Genomic DNA, 20,431 nt, shown 5'->3' on the forward strand with positions numbered 1-20,431 from the left:
GACAGTTTGACTTTGACAATGACAGTTTGACTTCGACCATGATGTGTTGACTTTGACCATGACGTGTTGACTTTGAATTTGACAATGACAGTTTGACTTCGACCATGATGTGTTGACTTTGACCATGACGTGTTGACTTTGACCTTTGACCGTTGACTGTGAAATGTTGACTTTTTCCAGTTTTTCACCTATTTGATTATATGGACAAATATAGTAATAAAATATTGTAAAAATTATATAATGTTGTTTGTCATTATCTAATTAAGATTTGACGTGAGTAGTGTGTAAATCATATATATATTGGGCTTTGATTGTGGACTGTTGACTGTTTAATTGTGTTATGTTTTTATATATTAAATTATATAGACAAATCCAATGCTAAAATGCTGTGGAAGCTTGTATAAATTGGGTGGTCATTATCTAATTAAGATTTGACGTTGATATTGTGACACTATGTAATATGTGGGATATATATATTGAATGCAATAGTTTTGGAGAAATAAATGTATAAGCACTCCATTATTATATATGTGAGATGCTACTATGAGGTAGTATAGTATGTGTGGATATTTTCCCACGGGATTGTGGCTTAGTGCAATAATATATGGGCACGTGAAAGAATGAAAATTGTTATGAGATATGATTGAGATATTTCTAAATATTGTGGTTTAGTGCAATAAGGTATTTGACCTGCACGTGCTATAGTGGAATTATTATGAGTCGTAAATGTATGACACTTGAATAAATTACGTAACGAAAATCCTAGAACCTAGCTACCACAACTCTTAAGTAATGTGATTGGCCCTTCTGGCGTTTCAGTGAATCTGAATGTCCTTCGGGCGTAAGTAATATGATTGGCCCTTCCGGGCGTTTAATGAATCTGAATGGCCCTTCTGGCCGTAACGAATAGTGGCTTGATTATTCCGTTCGCAAAATAGAACGAGACGCGATATTTTATGCGAATAGTGGCGATTTACATAATGGCTTCCGTGTGAGGGTTACCGGTGTTGGCATCCATCCCGGGGTGTAGTAGTTACGCATACGAGTGGTACATTATATAAGGGGAGGCATGTAGATGTACATGTTCGGCGTTGGGTAGCGATTGTGGTAGCCAGGGAAACTAGGTAAGACATAGATACTACGTGATTTTAGGGACACACAAAGAAAGCCTTAAATAATATAATTATGGTAATATGTTGGTTATTTGTTTAGTTAGAACCTAAGGCGCCTCGATGGAGGAACTACATGGCTTATTTATTATGCGTATAGTTTGTTATGTGGTTAGTGGGAAGTTAAGGCGCCTCAGTGGAGGAACTACCTGCCTTAGTTATTGAACTTAAGGATGTTGTATTAATGTCGTGGAAAGTTAAGGCGCCTCGGTGGAGGAACTAACTGCCTTATGGATTGTGTATATATTTGTATAAGAATATGTTGTATTTTAGAGCTACTCATGTTATAACTCAAATGATATCTGCAAACACTGTTCACTCACAAATGTTATAACTCAAATGACATCTGCAAACACTGTTCACTCTCTCTCCCTCTAGGCAGTATTCCCACTCCCCTCTTCTGCCTCTCTTTCTCCCTTCTTTTTTCTCTCCTATCTCTTCTCTTTTATATCCTCTCCATCTCTCATCTCAACCCTCCACCTGTCCCTCTATCTCGCGGTCCCCTCCCCTCCAAGTGTAGGGTTTCCGTCAAGTCTCATCATGATCAGTTTAGTGTTGTGTGTGTTATGTTAAGTCCGGCCCCTTTTCCCCGTGATATTACGGGACGGCATCATGCCACTACAACTCACACCAGCATTTTTATAATGCTGACCCGATTTGCATGTTTGCTTATCGGGTGTGTTCATTAAATGAACACAGTTGATAAGTCTTGACGAGTTTAGTGTTGAAGAAGATTGGTTCTTTGTTTGGTTTTGCATTAGCGTCGCATTTCAGGATAGGCTTTGTTTTCCTTTGAGGTGATATAGATTTTCAGTTGAGATAAGGTTATTTGCATTTTCATTTTGTAAATTTTTGTAATGAAGATGACTTTTGTTTAAGTTTAAAATTTTTATTGGTTTTTATTTATCCGCATATTTGAACTGTTTATGGGTTTTGGAAGTTGAGAGTGCGTCACACCTCGGAGATCGAAGAGTCGGGAACAAATAATGTTTATCCAAATTCTGTCGAAATTTGGGGTGTGACACTTATAGTACAATGCCAAAGTATTCAACTACGTTACCACCTTTCAACCTTGAATATGGTGCTGAATCAGTTTCATCCACAGAGCTGATTTCCAATACATCTTGATGGTTGCTGTTGAAACAGACTCAAACGACATTTTTACCATATCGTTACAAAGTTCTTTTACATTTTTTCATTACTCTATTCTTCTGTACTCCTCCTTTAAACAATATTGTCATTCATTAGCATTAATTCCAAAGAGGCCATCCATATTATGTCTTCTTCGGTCCAAGTATGTTGCAGTCATGCCTTCTTGAAGAAAATCCGAGTCAATAAGATGGTTGTTCTTGCTCGGTACGGTTATTGGAATACTCTCAAATTTTAATATCCGTGTGAATTCCACTAAAAAGGCCGGCGTTGTGTTTTAGTTTGGTCGAAGTGCAAAATTGACAACCTTGCACCTGTGGAAAATTCCAGACCTTGCCTCACGTTTGGTACATGTGTTGTTACACCTGAATAACTAAGGTTATTAAGGACCACCATGGCCCCTTTGCCTTAGTTTTTTCAATGACAACAATTGGGGCAAGACTTACACTTTCTTACACTGATTTTATATTAGGGGTGTCTGTATTCCCCCATTATATCGCCATCATATTTTTCTATCAATATTACCTATCAACATGCAGCGAATAACACAAGATAAAAAACAAGAAGTGATGTTGCATTTCCATTAAAGGTTGGTATTATTTTTCCTACTTTTATTACACAATCAACGTTCTATTACTTTCCCTCTAGAAAAGGCACACCTTCCGGAACAACTTTTAACAGTATCCATATACAAACTTTCGCTAATTATTTCCGCCACTAACTTCTGCCCTTCCGCTAATAAACTTCCGCCAATAATTTTCGCTAATTACTTTCGCCAATAACTTCTGCCCTTCCGACAATAACTTTCTCCACTAACTTCCGTTAATAATTTTCGCAAATTATTTCCACCAATAACTTTCGCCCTTCTGCCAATAACTTTCGCCAATAATTTCCGCCCTTTCGCCAATAACTTCCGCCCTTTCGCCAATAATTTTCGCCAATAACTTCCATCAATAAACTTCCGCCAATTATTTCCGCTAATTACTTCAGCCGATAATTTTCACCAATTATTTCCGCCAATAAACTTCCGCCAATAATTTTCGCTATTTACTTCCCAATTATTTCCGCCAATAATTTTCGCTAATTATTTCCGCCTTTTGTTGCCAATAATTTTCGTCTCCTGTCATCGCCTACTGTCGCCTTTGACAATGAGATTACGCACGCTAATACTTGGTAACATTTATCATTTTTTTCTTTTTTTCTTTTAAATCAAATGTTCTTTCATTCTTTTTTCTATATTAACTTCTTTGCCACATGGGCTTTGCCCATCCACCAAAGAGAGGGAGATGTATAGACCCCCACTTTGTGGCTCATTAAGCTCACAGATCCAGCCAAAATAAATTAAGCTCAAGGGCTTAATCCTAGCTGCACCCAATAACTGGTCTATTTAAAAATATGTCCAGGTTCATTATTATAGAAAGATAAGGATAAAAGTTTAAAGAGATAACAATTATTATAGAAATATAACAATTCTTTTGACAAACAAACACAGTCCTCTTAGGACTCAATCTTTACCAATTCATAAAAAATATTCTCTCTCACAACAAAGAACTACGTTGAAACTTGATCCCTGGAGAATAGATCTTGGGTACGTAGGCAGCCATTATTTGGTTCAGTTTCATCTTCCCCAACATCAAATTCCTCTGTTTCTTAATGCGTTCTTTACCATTGCTCTCGTTGTGTTGAAGCAGGTTACTACCGAAACAGGTGTCGTTAGGGCTCGTAGTGAAGATGAGGCGTCATCATCTTCCTCATTGGAGACGATGACTAAGGAGGCGGTACCCAGGTCGGTGTTTGATAATTTTGGGGATTTGAGAAAGGAGTTTGGGATGGAGATTCCCAATCTGATGATATACGATCTGAGTAGTGAGAAGAACATTTTTGGTTCAGACTATATTCTTCAAGATGGTGGGGTTGTGATTACGTATGGCCAACTGAAGGTTGGGTTGAGGTTACCGTTCTCACGTCTTACCTTGGACGTTCTAAACTTTTGTAGGAAGGCACTTTTGCAATTTGTGGGTAATAGATAAAGGGTGTTTCATATTTTGGATCTGTTGAGACAGAGGGGTTACAATATTTGTTTGTCTGATATGCTAGAGCATTTCTCTGTGAAAATGTCTTATTCTATAAACTTTGGTTTACAAGTGATGAGGGGTAAATCATTGGTGATTGTTAGTGTGAGTAAGGAGGAATGGTGGCATAGGCCTCTGTTGATTGTGGAGAGTTATTGTCCTCCTGGATGTGTTTTGGAGAATCGTTGTGTGAGGACTGATGGTAGGTCACTATCTGTGTGGGATGTCTATTTGTTTAGGTTGTTTGCTTGTGTAGGTCATTTGTTTGTGGTCATGAGTTGATATTATTACGTTATGACGTTTGTTTGTTTTACAGAGGTCGTCATTCATGGTCGTACATGTACAGGAGCTATTGAAGAGTTTGCTAGGCTGAGTTGGGAAGAAAAAACGTCTTTGTTGGAGGAGGTTGCGCACTACATCAAAAGACGAGGTGGTGCAAAGATAAACTTGAAGAAGGCTGAGCAGAAGAAAAGGGCTTGTCGTTTGATTTGTGTGGATTTAGATTCAGATTCACCTACTGAAATGGAGAGAGGTTAAGGGTCAAATGCTAGGGGGAGGAGCTTGGCTGGTGGTTCAAAAGGTGGTGGTGTTGTTGGCAGTTGTGATGTGTCCAGACGAGCTGGGGAGGGAGGTGAGGGTATTTCTTCAGTTCGGAAGCCTTTTTTGAAGAGACGAACTGAAGGTGGTAAGCCAGAAGGGGCTAAGAGAATGCAACCTGAGGCTGAGAGTGAAGAATGACTTTCTACTAGGGGTGGACGTTCTTCATTAGGTCGGGTTCCTCTGAAAAAAATGGATTTGAAGGAGTTGACAGATGATGTTGCTGTGGCGGATGGTAAAGGTAAGAAGAAGGCTAGTGATGCTGAGCCTATTACTCAGAAATGTAAAGGGGATGGGGGTGCTTCCTAGCATGACGAGGTAGGTAGGCCTGACGTTCTAGATAGGATGGTTACCTACTATGACCCTTGACTGGTTTGCCATGACTGGTGAAACATAAGGACTGTAGTTTCAAGTCGTCTTTGGTTGCTAATGGGTTGTTGGAGAGTATTGCCCTAAATGGAGATAGACATGCGTTGGAGAATGGGAAGGATTTGGAGGCAAACCTTAAAGATATGGATCGCTTGATGTGTTTTGTAAGTATATCTCCGACCTACGATTTGTTTTGTGCTTTGTGATATTAATTAACTCCTGACTTACTTTGTTGTCTTGTCAAGTTTTGGCAATGTATAGGAAGTTGAGAGATATGGCAACTGTTTCTGACTTGTACAAGGAGCTAGAGGTTGCCAAGGAAGCTTATGACAAACTGGTGACTGTACAAGAAGTTGAACGAGCTGAAGTGGTGGGGCTGAGGGCTCAAGTCGGTGATTTGGCTGGGAAGGTGGCTTTATTGCAGCCATCCCTTGACTTTTCAAAGGTGGAGGTAGCGCATTGGATTGCTGAGAGCAAACAATCACATGCCATTGCTGAACTAGCTCAGAAGGAGTACAATGACCTAGTCGATCTGGTAAAGAGCGGTAATGTCTACGTTCTAGTGGATGATTATATGGAACTAGAACATACGTACAAAACTGTATGAATCCGTTTCCTACCCTCTAGTCTTAGATGTCCCCTCACTGTCCGTCTCCCCCTCTCCCCATTTCACTGCCGCCTCCTTCTTCCTTTTCCCCCCCTTTTTCCTCTCTCTCCTCATCCTCTTTTAGGTCAAAGTCACTGGGCTTTTTCTCCTTGGGCCCGTCTATTGGGCCCAATACCATCCCCGCTTGTCTCTTTGGGCCTATCTCTTGAGCCTAATACCATCTGAGGCCCACTTGTCTCTCTATCACTCCTCTTACCTGTGATGTTAGTGGTCATGAATATGGCTCATACAAAAACCTTGAAAATGTCTGTCGAAAGTGGGGCTGCAGCAGTAACTATAGAAAGTACAACTATAGATGCTAGTAGACGATCTGATCCGCTTACTGACCTGAGTGATGCATCAGCTGCCGAACCAACTAAGGATGTTGCTATTAAAGTGCTTAATGCAAGTGGTGATCCGGCTGGTGGCTCTATTGGTGAAGAGGGTTGTAATCTGCGCCCCTTGAATGTGGAAAATCTCTCTTGTATGAACTAATTTTGTTCTTCTTATGATATGTTTGATGGTTGGTAAATTTATTGAACTATTTTTGTTGCTGATACTAATAACTTCAATTTTTGATGAAGATGCTGAGGTCATTTTCCCATGATAATTTGGGGTCCCTTAGTATCTAACTGACTTTGTAGTAAGTAAAGTAGTTAAATTACTTACTTGTTTTGAAATGAGATTATTTGTGAATTTGGTATGAGTGTGATTTCTTCGCTTGCTTCTTGTTTTGTTATTTGACCTCATGTCCTGCATAATAGTAAATTCGACGACCTGTCATATTTTGGTAGATCGCCTGATGCTTTTAGGTCGTCAGTATTTTTATACGACCTGATAGATGCGTGTAATTGACACCTAGGTTTCTTCGTGTCCTTAGGTGTGTATGGGTTGATGGAGTGGTTCATTTTGGGAGAACTTCTTACTGATTTTTGACTGATAATTTGCATTTGAGTGGTAATTATATACAGTCAAGTCAAACTTAACTCTTTCAAAAGCCTTAAGTTGACTTGTGTCCTTTTTGGGGTACCTTGGATTTGATTATTTGACTGATAATTAGCCTTTGCATGACAATTATAGTTAAATCGTTCTTAACCTTGGCGTTGGTGTTAAGTTGATTTGTGGTTCTTTTGGGGGACCGTGGATTAGATTTGATTGGTAATTAGTCTTTGCATGATAATTATAGTTGAATCGTGCTTAACCCTGGTGTTGGTGTTAGGTCGGTGACTTTGATATCCCAGATCGGGCAGCGAGTGCAAGATGTGTGGTACTCATGTAATGCAAGGAGAACACTTATACACGAAATGCTTATGAAAATTTATTTATATTGATTGATACATCTGGAGAAAAATTATTAGTAAAAGAGCTTGAGTAGAGCTGTATTCCAAGGTCGGGGAAGCACATCACCGAGCTGAGTTTTGATCTAGTAAGCTCCATTTACAATGACTCCATGAACAACGTATGTGCCTTCCCAAGTTGGGTCAAGTTTGGCTGGTGCTAGGGTCCTTTTGAGGACTAGGTCGTCAGCTTGGAAAGATTTTGGGACGACATTCTTGTTGTAAGATCGTTGGATGGTTTGATGGTATAATACCGAGCTAGGGATATTGCAGCAGTTTCCCTACGCTCTTCTAGGAGGTCGACTTCTTTGGATAAGATGTTGTCGTTTTTTCCTGATTCGACGATGTCAGAACGTGTAGTTGTAATTATAAGTTCTAATGGTATTACTGGTTCTGTTATGAAGCAAAGTGTGAAAGGAGACTCGTTGGTACTGGCTCAGGCTATTGTTATGTATGCCCATAAAATATTCTCGAGTTGTTCTGGCCATTGGCTTTTCTTGCTCTCCAACTTCTTTTGGAGATTCTCTTTGATGGATTTGTTTGTGGCCTCTGCTTAGCCATTACTTTGTGCACATCTAGGTGTAGAAAATGCTTGAGTGATGTGCCACTTTTGTAGGAATGTCTTGACTTGTGTGTTGGCAAATTGGGTTCTGTTGTCTATGATGAGGGTGTGAGACCAAACTTGTGATGATATTGGTCCATATGAAAGTTGATGATGTGGACTTCCTTGACTTGAACAAGTGGGACCACCTCATCCCATTTGGTAAAGTAATATGTGGTTGCAAGGACGTATTTGAGCCCTCTTTTCTTTTGTGGGATAAATGGTCCCATGATGTCTAGCCCCCACATATGAAAAGGCCATGGGCTGGCTATGTTGATAAACTCCTTTGCTGGACTTAGATGGTTGTGAGCAAATGCTTGACATTGGTGGCATTTGAAAATATACTTATTTACTTCGATGTGCATGAATGGCCAATAATACCCTTAGGCGATTGCTTTGTGAGTGAGAGATCTTGCTCCTGCATGGTTGCCACATTTGCCTTTATGGATTTTGTCAAAGATGAGTTGGCCTTCGCGTGGAGTTATACACCTTAGGTAAGGTCCTCATACGGATTTGCAAAACAATCGTCCGTTGATGACGGTGGATCTGGGACCGCAAAATTGTATGGTAGAGCATTCCTTGCCTCCACTGGGAGCTTGCCTTATATGATAAATTTTAGAAATGGACCGATCCAAGATTGGGTGATCTCTTCCTTGGATGAGGGCTGGAAGTCTGCGAGGCTGTTAATACATTCATGTTGATAGGCGGGCCTCTCTAGGATGTCAATGTAAACTGTGCTGGGACATGTCTCTTGGGTCTTTAAGGCTAAGAAAGTCAGACTATCTGCATGTCTGTTATCTTCTCGGAGAATGTGTTCCAAGGAGAATGTTGAGAATGAGTTGATTATATCGCTGACAACCTGGACATACTTGGATAAGTTTGCTCCATTTGTCACATACTCTTTGGTGATCTGTTTGACGATTAATTGTGATTTACTGTAACCTTTGATCTTTCGTACTTGTAATTGTTGTGCCATGCAGAGGCTTGTGATTAATATTCCATATCCTACTTCGTTGTTAGATGTTGCGAAATCGATTTTGATAAACTTTTGTAGCTGGGCTCCTTATGGTGAAGTTAACACAGCCCCCAGTCCACTACCGCTGTTGTTGCAAGCTCCATCTACGTAGAGATGCCATGTGTCTGGGGTGGTTGGTTGATGGAGTGAGGTGATGGGCTCTGGTTCCCAGTTGATATCTTCAATTGGGAAGTCGGCAACGACCTGACCCTTGCGAAACGTTCTGGGGAAGAATTCGATGTGATGTTCTCTGAGTTCTTCAGCCCATTTGGCCATGCAGGCTATTTTGTTGGTGGAACTCAAGACCTGCTTGATGGGTGCATCTGTTAAGACCTTGATGTCATGAGCCTGGAAGTATGGTCGAAACTTGCCAGCAAAGTATAACAAAGCCAACATTGTTTTATCAATTGAGGAGTAATGCATGTTTTTTTGAATCTGCCAATGTCTTTTTGGTGAAATAGACATGTTTTTCGATTTCCTCACTTTCGCGAAAGAGGACCGAGCTTATGGAAAAATCTGTAGTCGCAAGGTAAAGCCCCAATGTTTCTCCTTCATTTGGTTTAGACAGGACGGGTGGAGTTGACAGGTAAGCCTTTAGGTCGTTGAAAGCTTTGTGGCATTCGTCTGTCCATGTGAATGTTGCGCCTTTCTTTAATATTTGAAGGAACGGTCTACATTTGTTAGATGCATGTGAGATGAATCTATTGAGGGCTGAAACCATGCCAGATAGCTTGTGTATTTGTTGTTTGGAAGTTTGCTCTGGCATTTCAAGGAGAGCTTGTATTTGTTCTGGGTTTGCTTCAATGCGTCTTTGTGAAATGAGGTATCCTAAGAATTTCCCTGAGGCTACCCCAAATACGAACTTTGCTGGGTTGAGCTTCATCTTGTTTTGGTGCAATCTTTCAAAAGCTTCTTGCAGGTGAGAAATGTGGTCGCTTGCCTTTGCGTTTTTAACTACCACGTCGTCTATGTAGATTTCCATAGTGTCGCCAAGCATATATTTGAATATTTTTGTGACAAGTCGTTGGTAGGTCACACCGGCGTTCTTCAAGCCGAATGGTAGGACGTTGTAGCAGAACGTTCCTTGTTCGATTATGAAGGATGTCTTTTCCTGGTCCTCTTCTGCAAGTGGTATCTGATTGTATCTGCTATATGTGACCATAAATGATAGAAGTTCATGTCCGCAAGTTTGATTTACAAGTATGTCAATCCGGGGTAGGGGAAGCTGTCTTTTGGGCAATGCTTGTTGACATTGGTGAAATCGATGCAGAGTCATACCGCCATTTTTCTTAGCTACAATATATGTTAGTTAACCAGGTCGGATATTCGACATCTCTGATGAATCCAATATTTTTAAGCTTTTTTATCTCTTTATTGATGGCTTTTTGAAATTTGAATGCTAGTTTCCAAGGTCATTGTTTGATAAGCTTTATAGTTGGATCTACATTTAATTTGTGGCAAGCGACTTGAGGGTTGATTCTTGGCATATCGATATACGACCAAACAAAAATATCTTTATTGAGAGATAAAAAATTTATAAGTTGCTCCTTGAGCTTGGGGTCTAAATCGTCCCCTACATAAACAAATTTTTGGTCATCATTTTTGCCCAAATTGACTTTCTCTCCTGGTTTGACTTGTGCTTGTTTTTCCTTGAGCTTTTATGTTACTGGTGCTGGAGGGCCGGAAGCTTGAAGATCTTGCAGCTTTGGGATGTCATTTGTCTTAACGACCTGAGTTTTAGCCTTGGTTGTTGTGCTTAATTGATTGTATCGATGAGCTTCTAGTTGGTTGCTTCTGAGCTCCATGATGCCTCGGGGTCCGGGGAATCACATGACTTGGTGTAATGTTGATGGAACTGCTTGGATTTTGTGAATCCACCTGCGTCCTAGGATGGCAGTGTACGATAACTTGACATCTATCATACTGAAGCGTGTTGAGGTCTTAACCATGTCTTCTTTTTCTCCAATGGAGACTGGTAGGATGACATCTCCAATGACATATGTTCGGTCTCCATTGAACCTGTAGAGTGGTGTGTTTGACTCTATCATCACCGAGTCTGGTAGGTGCATATCCTTGTATGTTTGGTAGAAAAAGATGTTGCAGGAGCTACCTGGATCGATTAGAACCTGCTTAACTGTCCATCCATTGATCTTGACGTGTACTACCAGAGCATCATTATAGCGGTAGACACACCTTGTCGAGATCTTCCTCGGTGAATGATATTACAGTATTAGTTTGAGAGCTAACAAGAGTGATCACTTCAGCTTTGTGGGATAGGTGGTAGATTTCTTGCAGTGCTCTTACGCGCCTGCGCTTTTCACAACCGGAGGTGTCATTGCTGGAGGTGTTTGTAATCATGTGGATTACCTTTTCCTCGTTGTGATCAATGGAGTGCTATCGTCTATTGTGCCTTGACCGACCTGGAGATTTAAATCGTCGGGCTGTTCTGCTTCTGCTCCTTCTGCGTGCAGGTCATTCATGACTACGACTTCTGCTTCTATTGCGGTTAGCATTCAGTTTATGCCTGAGGTTGCTTTCTGGGAGGAAATTTTTTAGCTTTTCCTCTTTGACTAAGTCTTAGAGGTAGTGCTTTAGGCTCCAACATTCATCTGTGTCATGGTGATAGAGTTTGTGGATGTGGCAATATGGGCGTCCTGATATTGCTATCACCTTGTTGATGTTTGGTTTGAAGTAAGGTGATGTATATATCTTCTTCAAGATGTGGCCTGGCGTTCTGGAGAAATTGGAGAATTCTCTCTTGGTGTAAGATGGATTTTGGGAGTTGGTGCTCTTGTTGTTGCCGGAGTATTGCTTGCTTTCTTTGGGTCCTCGTTTGTCGCTTACTACGAGGACTTCTTTGCTTTTGCGTTGAGCCATCCATTCTTCGTACTTCATGTACTTGTCGACTCTGTGGTATAGGTCGTCTAGACGTTCTGGCTTATTACGCATGAGAGACCATGCTAGCTCAGAATCGTCTAGGAGGGCATTAATGAATGCCGAGGTTGCAAAGCTGTCCTTGAGGCTTGGCTCCATTGATAGCAGTTCCTTTTTGAAATGTCCTAAGAAGCGCGAATAGTCTTGCCGTGTGCTTGCTTTAGTTGGAACAACAAGTCTAGGTTGGCTTGTTTCTTCCTATTGTGGACGAACTCTACTGCGAATGTTTCAACCAGCTTGTCGAAGTAGTGGATTGAATCAAGAGTTAGCGTGTAGAACTAGTCTAATGCTTCATCCTTTAAGCTGGCTGGAAAGAGTTTGCATTTGAGGTAGTCAAAGTCTGGAGCATTGTAGAACGCTAGGATTTGGCTGAAACGAGCTATGTACTGGCCTGGACACGAGCTACCGTCGTACATTGGGAACTTTGCCTGGATGAAATCAGTAGGAGGTTGTTTGTCCCTGACTTTCGTGGTGAATGGTGACGCTATGTATGACTGGAGCATCTTCTGAACGGTCTGGGCTGCGCTAGTTTTTTCGCTTGACTTGTCTAACCACTGAGCGAAGTCATCAAGGCGTTGATTTATGGTGGTTGTAAGTGCTGTGACGCCATTGTTAATGGCGTCGGGATCTATGTTGTTGGCATTGGATGTTGTTTGTTCGCGAAAAGTTTGATTCTCTTGTTGAAGGGCTGTAAAAGAATCTTGGAGAGTCTTCATTTGATATGCTAAAGCTTTGAGTTGTCCTTTTATAGTGGTTTTACCAAGTTTTGTGGGCTTGCGAAAATGGTATGAATGGTTTTTCTCAAGAAGACAAACCGACAGACGGCGCCAATGTAGATGTGTGGGTTTCTACCTACGACCTAATGTTGAGGTTGAGAGGCAATGACTGCACTCTTGCTTGGGATAAGAGTTGTCTACGTATCAAGTTTCTTGGGTGAACTTGAATCAAGCCTTACGTAATTCATCTCTCTCTACTTATAGATGTTTGGTCTGACTTTCTTTATTTGCTTCAGGCCGTTATTAAGTGTAGATCCATATTTTGTGCTCTCTTGATGATTTGTCATTACTCCTGCTGTTACAAAGTAAATGTTTATTTCATTGGTGCGTTAACTAAGCTTCAGGATCACGGTAGATCATTTATTTCTATCTATAGTTGTATTTGATATTTGGGACGACTTGAGTTTGGGTCTTGATTAATTACGTTCTTGTGGCGCAATACAATCTGGTGATATACGAGTTGTGAGAATACAACTTGATAGATTGGACACGTAGTGATGTAGTGAACGTCTGTGAATGGAAGGTACTTACATGTAGAGTCCTGGCTAATGGGAGATTATTGTTGTGCGGTACTGTGGTTACTTGTTTGGCAATTCTTTTGGTTAATCTCAAAGCTCATCAAGAAATCGTTCCCTTGGAAAATGAGGATAGGCATAACCACTCCCTGGATAAATTATAGAACTTCCAAACTTCCAATACAATATTTGTTTGGTAAGCAGACCCCACGAGTAGCATTGCATGTTTAATGTTCACTTTTTTCCTTTTATCTTAGTCAAGATAATAAGAGCGCGACTACACCACATGGCCCAGCACAAAATTTTTTTGCGAAGTCATCTCTTATTGGCTGGATTGGAATGACGTGGCAGATAATAAAAAAATGAAATAAGATAAAATAAACAAATTCTTCACTTCTCGTTTCTCTCTCCTCATTTCCCCGGTAAAATCAAACCCAAAATTTCCACCCCAAAATAATCTTATCATCAAGCTGTTTCTTTCGCTCCAAATTAACAAATTTTGATTTTCAAATCGTATATTCTCTTGATTCGAAGAAGCTCGGGGGTCAAGATTTGATAAGCTGAAAAAGGAAACCAATTAAACAACAGGGTGTGGAATCAAAGGAGGAAAAGAAACAACGGAAGGTAAACATCTAGTGAATATTAAGCCGATTATTTTCGTTGTTCTTATATATGCTTACTTTCGAAGTTTGATTTTTAACAAATGGTTATTTGACTTCTGAACGATTATGATCAGAAGACATCAGAACATTAGTTTGCTTGCACCTTTGAAGTATGATATTTTGCAAAGAGTATGTGTTTTCCATTGAAATTCTTCTTGTGCAGTCTTGCTGAAGGAGGAGAGAGGCTTAGAGGCAAGAGGAGCAAAGAAAGAAATGAAAGGTATCTATAGTATTATACACAATTAGCTACATGCTATATCACTCTATTGTATTTGCTACACCATTTTGCACCATATTGTTTCCTGTTGAGCCCATCCCAAATGTGGCTAATATTTAGGTAGTTTTATACACAATTATGGGACGTGCCCTTTCCTATTGTGGATAGCGCCATATTGTGGATAGCGTGCCTTTTCCTGTTCTATACTTGCTATGATTTTAGCATTGCAAGAAAATTGTTCTTATGTGATACTGTAATAGTACAATAGCTTGTGGATTATGAAAGTTTGATCTCACTTGGCCTATCTTTTGCAGTTCATCGGGAATTTTCAAGAAACATTGATCAAACTGGGAGTTTATCAGCTGAGAAGTGTTGTTGCAGCTGAGAATTGCGTGCATAGCTGCTAGACACGAATTTAGGTTTTGCTCCTTTTGGTGAGTACTGGAGGAATCTAAGAAGAATCTCAGCTACTATACCCATTTATTCAGTCCAAGAAGAATAACTAGTTTCAGTTTGTTTAGAAGTGAGATTGGTGAGAAAATGATTGGGGAAATAAAAAGTATAATGAGGGTAAGTGGGGAAGTTGAAGTAAAGAGAGTTTTACATTTTGGGTCTTTGAATAATGTGATGATCAGTGTTTTTGGGAAGAGGTATGATTTTGGGCATGATGGTTTTGGGGATGGGTTTAAGCTTGAAGAGTTGGTGAGTGAAGGGTATGAGTTACTTGGGATTTTTAAATGGAGTGATCATATTCCTGTGTTGGGGTGGTTTGATTTTCAAGGTGTGAGGAAAAGATGTAAGAAGTTGGTTTCTAAGGTGAATGTTTTTGTTGGAAAGATCATTGAAGAACATAGGATGAAGAGGGTGAATGGGAAGTTGGGGTTGGTGACTTTGTTGATGTTCTGCTTGACTTGGAAATGGAAAATAGTCTCTCGCTGATTCTGATATGGTTGTTGTTCTCTGGGTAAGAAGTTCTTCTCTCTTCATTTACTTTTTGTAATTTCAGTTTCAAGTTTTAATTTGACAATTGTTCACTTGTGTGCTACCTTTACTTTGGGAACTCATTAGTATTGGGAACTCCCTTAAGTTTTTAATGAATGAAAATTAATTTGTGGTCTATTTAGATTATTTTCAGGTATTGACATATTGTTAATTTTTTTTTTTTTTTTATATTGATACGATGATGTCGCTCAATTACTCACGAGTCTTCATTATGGTTGTCAAGAGTTATGAGCTTTGTTCTTTAAGTAGTGTCATGGTAGGCTTGAATGTTGGTGGTGTGTTGTAATTGTGTTGTTACCTTACAGAATTTTGTGGTTTCGTTTTGGTACTTTTTCAGTATATATCAAAAGTGTTATTTGGAAGGAATATGGAATCACATGAGGAATGTTTTTCACGAATGATTTGTATAATGTATGATTTGTATAAAATGCAATCTTATGTTTTATAATCATAGTGCATTGAAAATATTCTGATTAAGATCTATATGATTGTGATTTCATGAAATGATATTTAGGGGTACTGATACAGTTGCAATCCTCTTGGAATGGATTCTTGCAAGGATGGTCCTACATCCAGATATTCAATCAAAAGCTCAAGCTGAAATCGACGCTTTTGTTGGCAACAACCGATTAGTATCAGATTCTGACTTACCCAATCTTCCTTATCTCCTAGCAATAGTGAAGGAATCCCTCCGTGTGCACCCTCCTGGCCCCGCTCTTGTCGTGGGCACGATTAGCCATCCATGACGTCTACATTGGGAAGAACTTTATCCCTGCTGGAACCACTGCTATGGTGAATATGTGGGCAATCACCCATGATGAAAATGCCTGGTCTGAGCCTAATGAATTCGAACTTGAGCGTTTCATGGACGAGGACCAATTTTCTATGAACTCTTTTGATATGACAGAGGTTATATATCCGAAGGTGGTTACGCTTGTGCTCGAGAAAACTTATTGGATATTGTATGTTCTGATGTTAAGTCTTTATGTATTTGTATTACGAACAAAATTTATTGGGTTGTTGCACAATCTTCATTAACCAAATTTGGATATTATCCAACTTCTTAATCCATTCGAGATTCTACCCTTAGATTCTTATTTTTAAAACTTCCAATGCGAACACTAAGTCTGGATGTTGTACGTCCCTACATATAGGGTAAACTTTTAGCTATTAGCTAGTGTACGTTGTTGTGCTAGTATTTATTCAAAATGGATATGATGAAAGTGGACGTCCAATTCTTTGTGTTGTCAGAGTTGAATAATGTGTGCTAAATGGATGAAAGTGGATGTCCAATTCTTTGTGTTGTCAGAGTTGCAGAGAAACACAATGTGAATAATGTGTGCTAAAAACGAGTCAAAGAATAGAAAGCTACAAACTATCTCAAGAGCTGCAAGAAACAACCAGGACAAGGAACTAAAAACAGCGTATTCACATTAGAATTTAGAAACCATTAAGTGGAAACATAATCCCAAAGATCATTAAGTGAAAACCATTAGTTGTGGACTGTTACAAAGATTAGAAATAGGTAATAGACCGAAATAGCTCAACTTCTTTCTACTAGTCATATACAAAGATTAGACAGAACTCAGCTTGCATAAGTATCCTTCAACTCTGACAGAACTTGTAGTCAAAACTCTGACATAACTTCTTTCCCACACCGGAAGTATGTTTGTGTTGGCAAATCGTATACTTAAGAGAAATTTAATTCACTAGGCAAAATATTACAATTGTCATATTGAATCACTAAGACTCTTTTGAAAAAATATACTCAGACAACATTAACTATGAAGCAAAAATTGTCATGAGTACAGTTAACCCTTTCCATCCATTTACAAAATAAACCTATGAACAAAATGTTATATTTTGATCCATGACGAAGTCAGCTGTCTTTTTCGCCAAAATTAATTCCAAGCTATTTCTACCATTTACAAAGCGCACCTACACATGAAAATAATAGAATCAATGCCATAGATACACCAGATTACACTAGCTATTGCGGTAATATAGAAAAAAACACATACCAAACAAAAAGAATTTGATTATTCTGGTTTTAAGTCAAGTGATTACTAATTACAAAGTCACAACAATGAATCCTGAAAGACGAAAAAAAATGGCGTAAATAGAGTTATACTGTGAACAAGTTTTACTGTAAAATACTAATATAATCACCTGCAACATATTGTTGAGATCAATGCTTGCAATTCCATGAGGTTGTTGAGGCCTCAAGAAAAGATGTTCAAAAGTTCCCTGTATAAAAAAAAAAAAAAAAAAAAAAAAAAAAAAAAAACATATATGTTTGTATTAAAATTGTTGCCACATGCAAAGGTTTATTGATAACAAGCGAATTTAATTAGAACTTCAAACACAATTCTAGTGGATGTCACATTATGTTGTATCTCAAAATTATTTCCGACCAGAAAAGACTCCTATATAATCACCATGGGACCATTTATGTATCTAGCTATTATGTCAATACTTAACACTGTTTATCTATTTAAGTGAGAAGGTTGTATGGTACCTGACTCAAAGGGAAAGGTTGATGACTAGGCAGAAAACTATGAGTACTAGTCCCAAAATACTCCTAGCAACATAAAAAAAAAATCAATATAATAACGTCTACAAATGCAACAACAACCAGCGGCAAAAAAAAAACAATTATAACATTAACCTGATTAAAAGAGGGGAGCATGAAGCCATGAGTGTATCGAGATTGTTGTTCAACATCCATCATAAGGTCCTACGAAATCCAGAAGAATATTGTTGAATCAAAACAATAGCGAATGCTACTAAATAAAGTTGAACACAATTTTAGTTACCTGACTGAAGGTGTGAAAATCCGAATCTCTTTCAGTAGCCCCTCCATCTGAGATTTCCTTTCCTTGAGTTTTCTTCTTTTTGGCATTTAGCTTTGCTTGAGTGTTTTTCTTAGTGCCTTTCTTCGTCCCATTTTTTCCCTTATCAAGAAACGATGTAAAATCCTTGGGTCGACCTTTGGGCTTCACAAAAGGTGGATCAAGTAATGGCTTATGAATATGGGCAACTGGGGTTCTTGTTTGATTATTTTGCTCATTTTCACTTTTTTCATTCTGCTCCTCCTAACGTAATGATATATTCCTAAGTGTAGCTTCAACATCTCGTAAGGTATTGTGTAAACCTTTCATTGCCACTTCGTATACTTCATCAGACGGTGAAGCCTTACACACAATATTGACTCCAAGTTTGCAAAGTTTGCAATATTTACTTGTTTTACTTTCTTGACGACTCACTTGAATTTCTTCATTTTCGAACACCACTGAACCAGATTTTGCTTCTCTTGTCCATCTTTTGAGTACATGCTGTTTTGGGAGAGTTTGAACATCTTCAACTAAAAAAATCTTCAAGATATGCCTACACAAATAACCTGCAAATTCATACAATTGGCAACTACATTTTGCACTCATTGTAGAAGGCTCAAAACAGACGGTCTTCTTACCACCGATCATCCTTCCATCCATACTTTGTAGACACATTTTGTTCCATGCTCATCAACTTTCCTATGGCGGTAAGAAAGACCTTGATATAACTGTTCTTGAAACTTACAAAAGATACTTTTTGTATAAACTTCAGCTGCCTCCTTCTCAATTTTAACGTTAAGTCTTAAAACTGGCCTTGCATAAATGGTGGCATAATCTTCCTTGTTTTCTTCCTCCTGCCTATCCAAGATAGCTAATTCATATTGTTTAACAAACTTAGAAAGAGCCATACCTTTTGTCAAGTATTTATCAAAGTAAGAGTTGATGCTTTCACTCCGTTGGGTCGTGTACATACCTGCAAATTTATAATTAGACCACAAAGAAATTATTCAAAGCAAAGTGATGTAACTGCCATTGAGATAACCAGCCCGAGAAAAAAAAAAAAAAAATAGATACTAGAAATGATATACCTGCTGAAAATAGTTCACGTCTGTAAGCTGATGCCCACTTTTCACGCTTTCCAAATAAATTTTCTAGCCACTTATTCTCTTTTAGATTATACTTTTCAAGCATTACCTCCCAATTATGCTCAAACTTTGCAACAGTCTCGTAACCATATAAACACTTGCAGAAATTCCTAAACATATTTTCTTTTGAGACAAACTCATGAGCCAAATGTTTCCTTGTATTTCTAGTTATATGCCATAAATAATATCTATGATGAGTACCAGGTAAAACTTTCTCAATAGCCCCTCCAATGGCTGAATCTTGATCAGTGATGATAACTTTCGGTTGTTTTCCATCCATTGATGCCATCAAATTTTTCATTACCCACATAAAAGACTCTTCCGTTTCAGAATACAGCAAGACACCACCAAGTAATACTGTTTGGAAATGATGATTTATACCAACCATAGGAGCAAATGGCATACCGAACTTATTTATTCCATACGTAGGATCAAAACAAATAACATCTCCAAAATAATAGTAATCCATCCTCAACTTAGCATCTGTTCAAAAAAAATTTGTCATACGCCATTCTAAGTCAATTTGTATCAAATAACAAAAAGCAGGATTATCCATTTGTTGTTGCTGAAGATGATCAAGCACAGCTTGTGCATCGCCATTGGCAAGGTCCCTTTGGCATTTTGTACTCAAATAATTACTTAAGTCTTTCTTAGTAAATCCCATATTTTGAATCCCACCGGTTTCGCTAACCATAAAACTAGCCATCAGACTTCCTCTAATTCCTACTGAGTCCATGGTATCCACGATAATCTGTTGGCTCGGGTCAATCTGTCTCTGCGATCAAAGCAGGTGTTTTTTACTTGGAGTGACGAAATTATGGTTATGATTTTCAACAACTTTCGACATGATCCATTTTTACTTCATCTTTTTTTTTTGTGAACAACCATCATTGCCTTACAACCTGTTCTCGTATCAGTTTTGTTCCGCTTTCTCTCTTCAAATCACTTGGCTTGAGAATCTCGCATCCCCTCAAAAGAACAACAAAATGTCCAACCATTAATTTCTCTGGTTACTCTTGATCTATTCACGGTGTTCTTTCGAACACTATAACCAATGTGACCAGCGTAATTATTGTAAAACACATATGCTTCTTCGAGAGAATCAAACTCCATTCCTTCACATGGAGAATATATATTCACGTTTTTTTCAATTTCATAGATTTTATCACCGATAACACCACCGTGAGGTTCATCATCTTCACATACATCACCCATGCAACTTGTTCATTTTCAGTCATATTGTCTTTACTTGCAGATGATAAAACTACATGAATTAATTGCAAAAAAAAAAAAAAACTTACAGCTGAATAATAAATTTAAAGCACAAAAACATATATTTTATAATTTAGGAAGAGAGAGAGACAAACTATCTAAGTAGTTAAATTGATACT

The 20,431-nt window shown here is 38.7% G+C and overlaps 2 pseudogenes across 1 annotated transcript; one reads left to right on the forward strand and one right to left on the reverse strand.

Moving 5' to 3' along the window:
* Nucleotides 1-7,683: 7,683 nt before the first annotated feature.
* Nucleotides 7,684-16,120, forward strand: LOC147517948 (cytochrome P450 78A5-like; annotated as a pseudogene).
* Nucleotides 16,121-16,722: 602 nt separating this feature from the next.
* LOC147517949 (protein FAR1-RELATED SEQUENCE 5-like) lies at nucleotides 16,723-19,908 on the reverse strand (annotated as a pseudogene). The gene is made up of 7 exons (XR_015213969.1): nucleotides 18,984-19,908; nucleotides 17,878-18,868; nucleotides 17,730-17,798; nucleotides 17,580-17,642; nucleotides 17,231-17,308; nucleotides 17,083-17,154; nucleotides 16,723-16,999 (listed from the first exon to the last, which is right to left on the reverse strand). The product of XR_015213969.1 is annotated as a protein FAR1-RELATED SEQUENCE 5-like (transcript).
* Between the last annotated feature and the right edge of the window lie 523 nt (nucleotides 19,909-20,431).

Source organism: Coptis chinensis, chromosome 2, assembly GCF_015680905.1.
Source record: "Coptis chinensis isolate HL-2020 chromosome 2, ASM1568090v1, whole genome shotgun sequence".
Classification (NCBI taxonomy): domain Eukaryota; kingdom Viridiplantae; phylum Streptophyta; class Magnoliopsida; order Ranunculales; family Ranunculaceae; genus Coptis; species Coptis chinensis.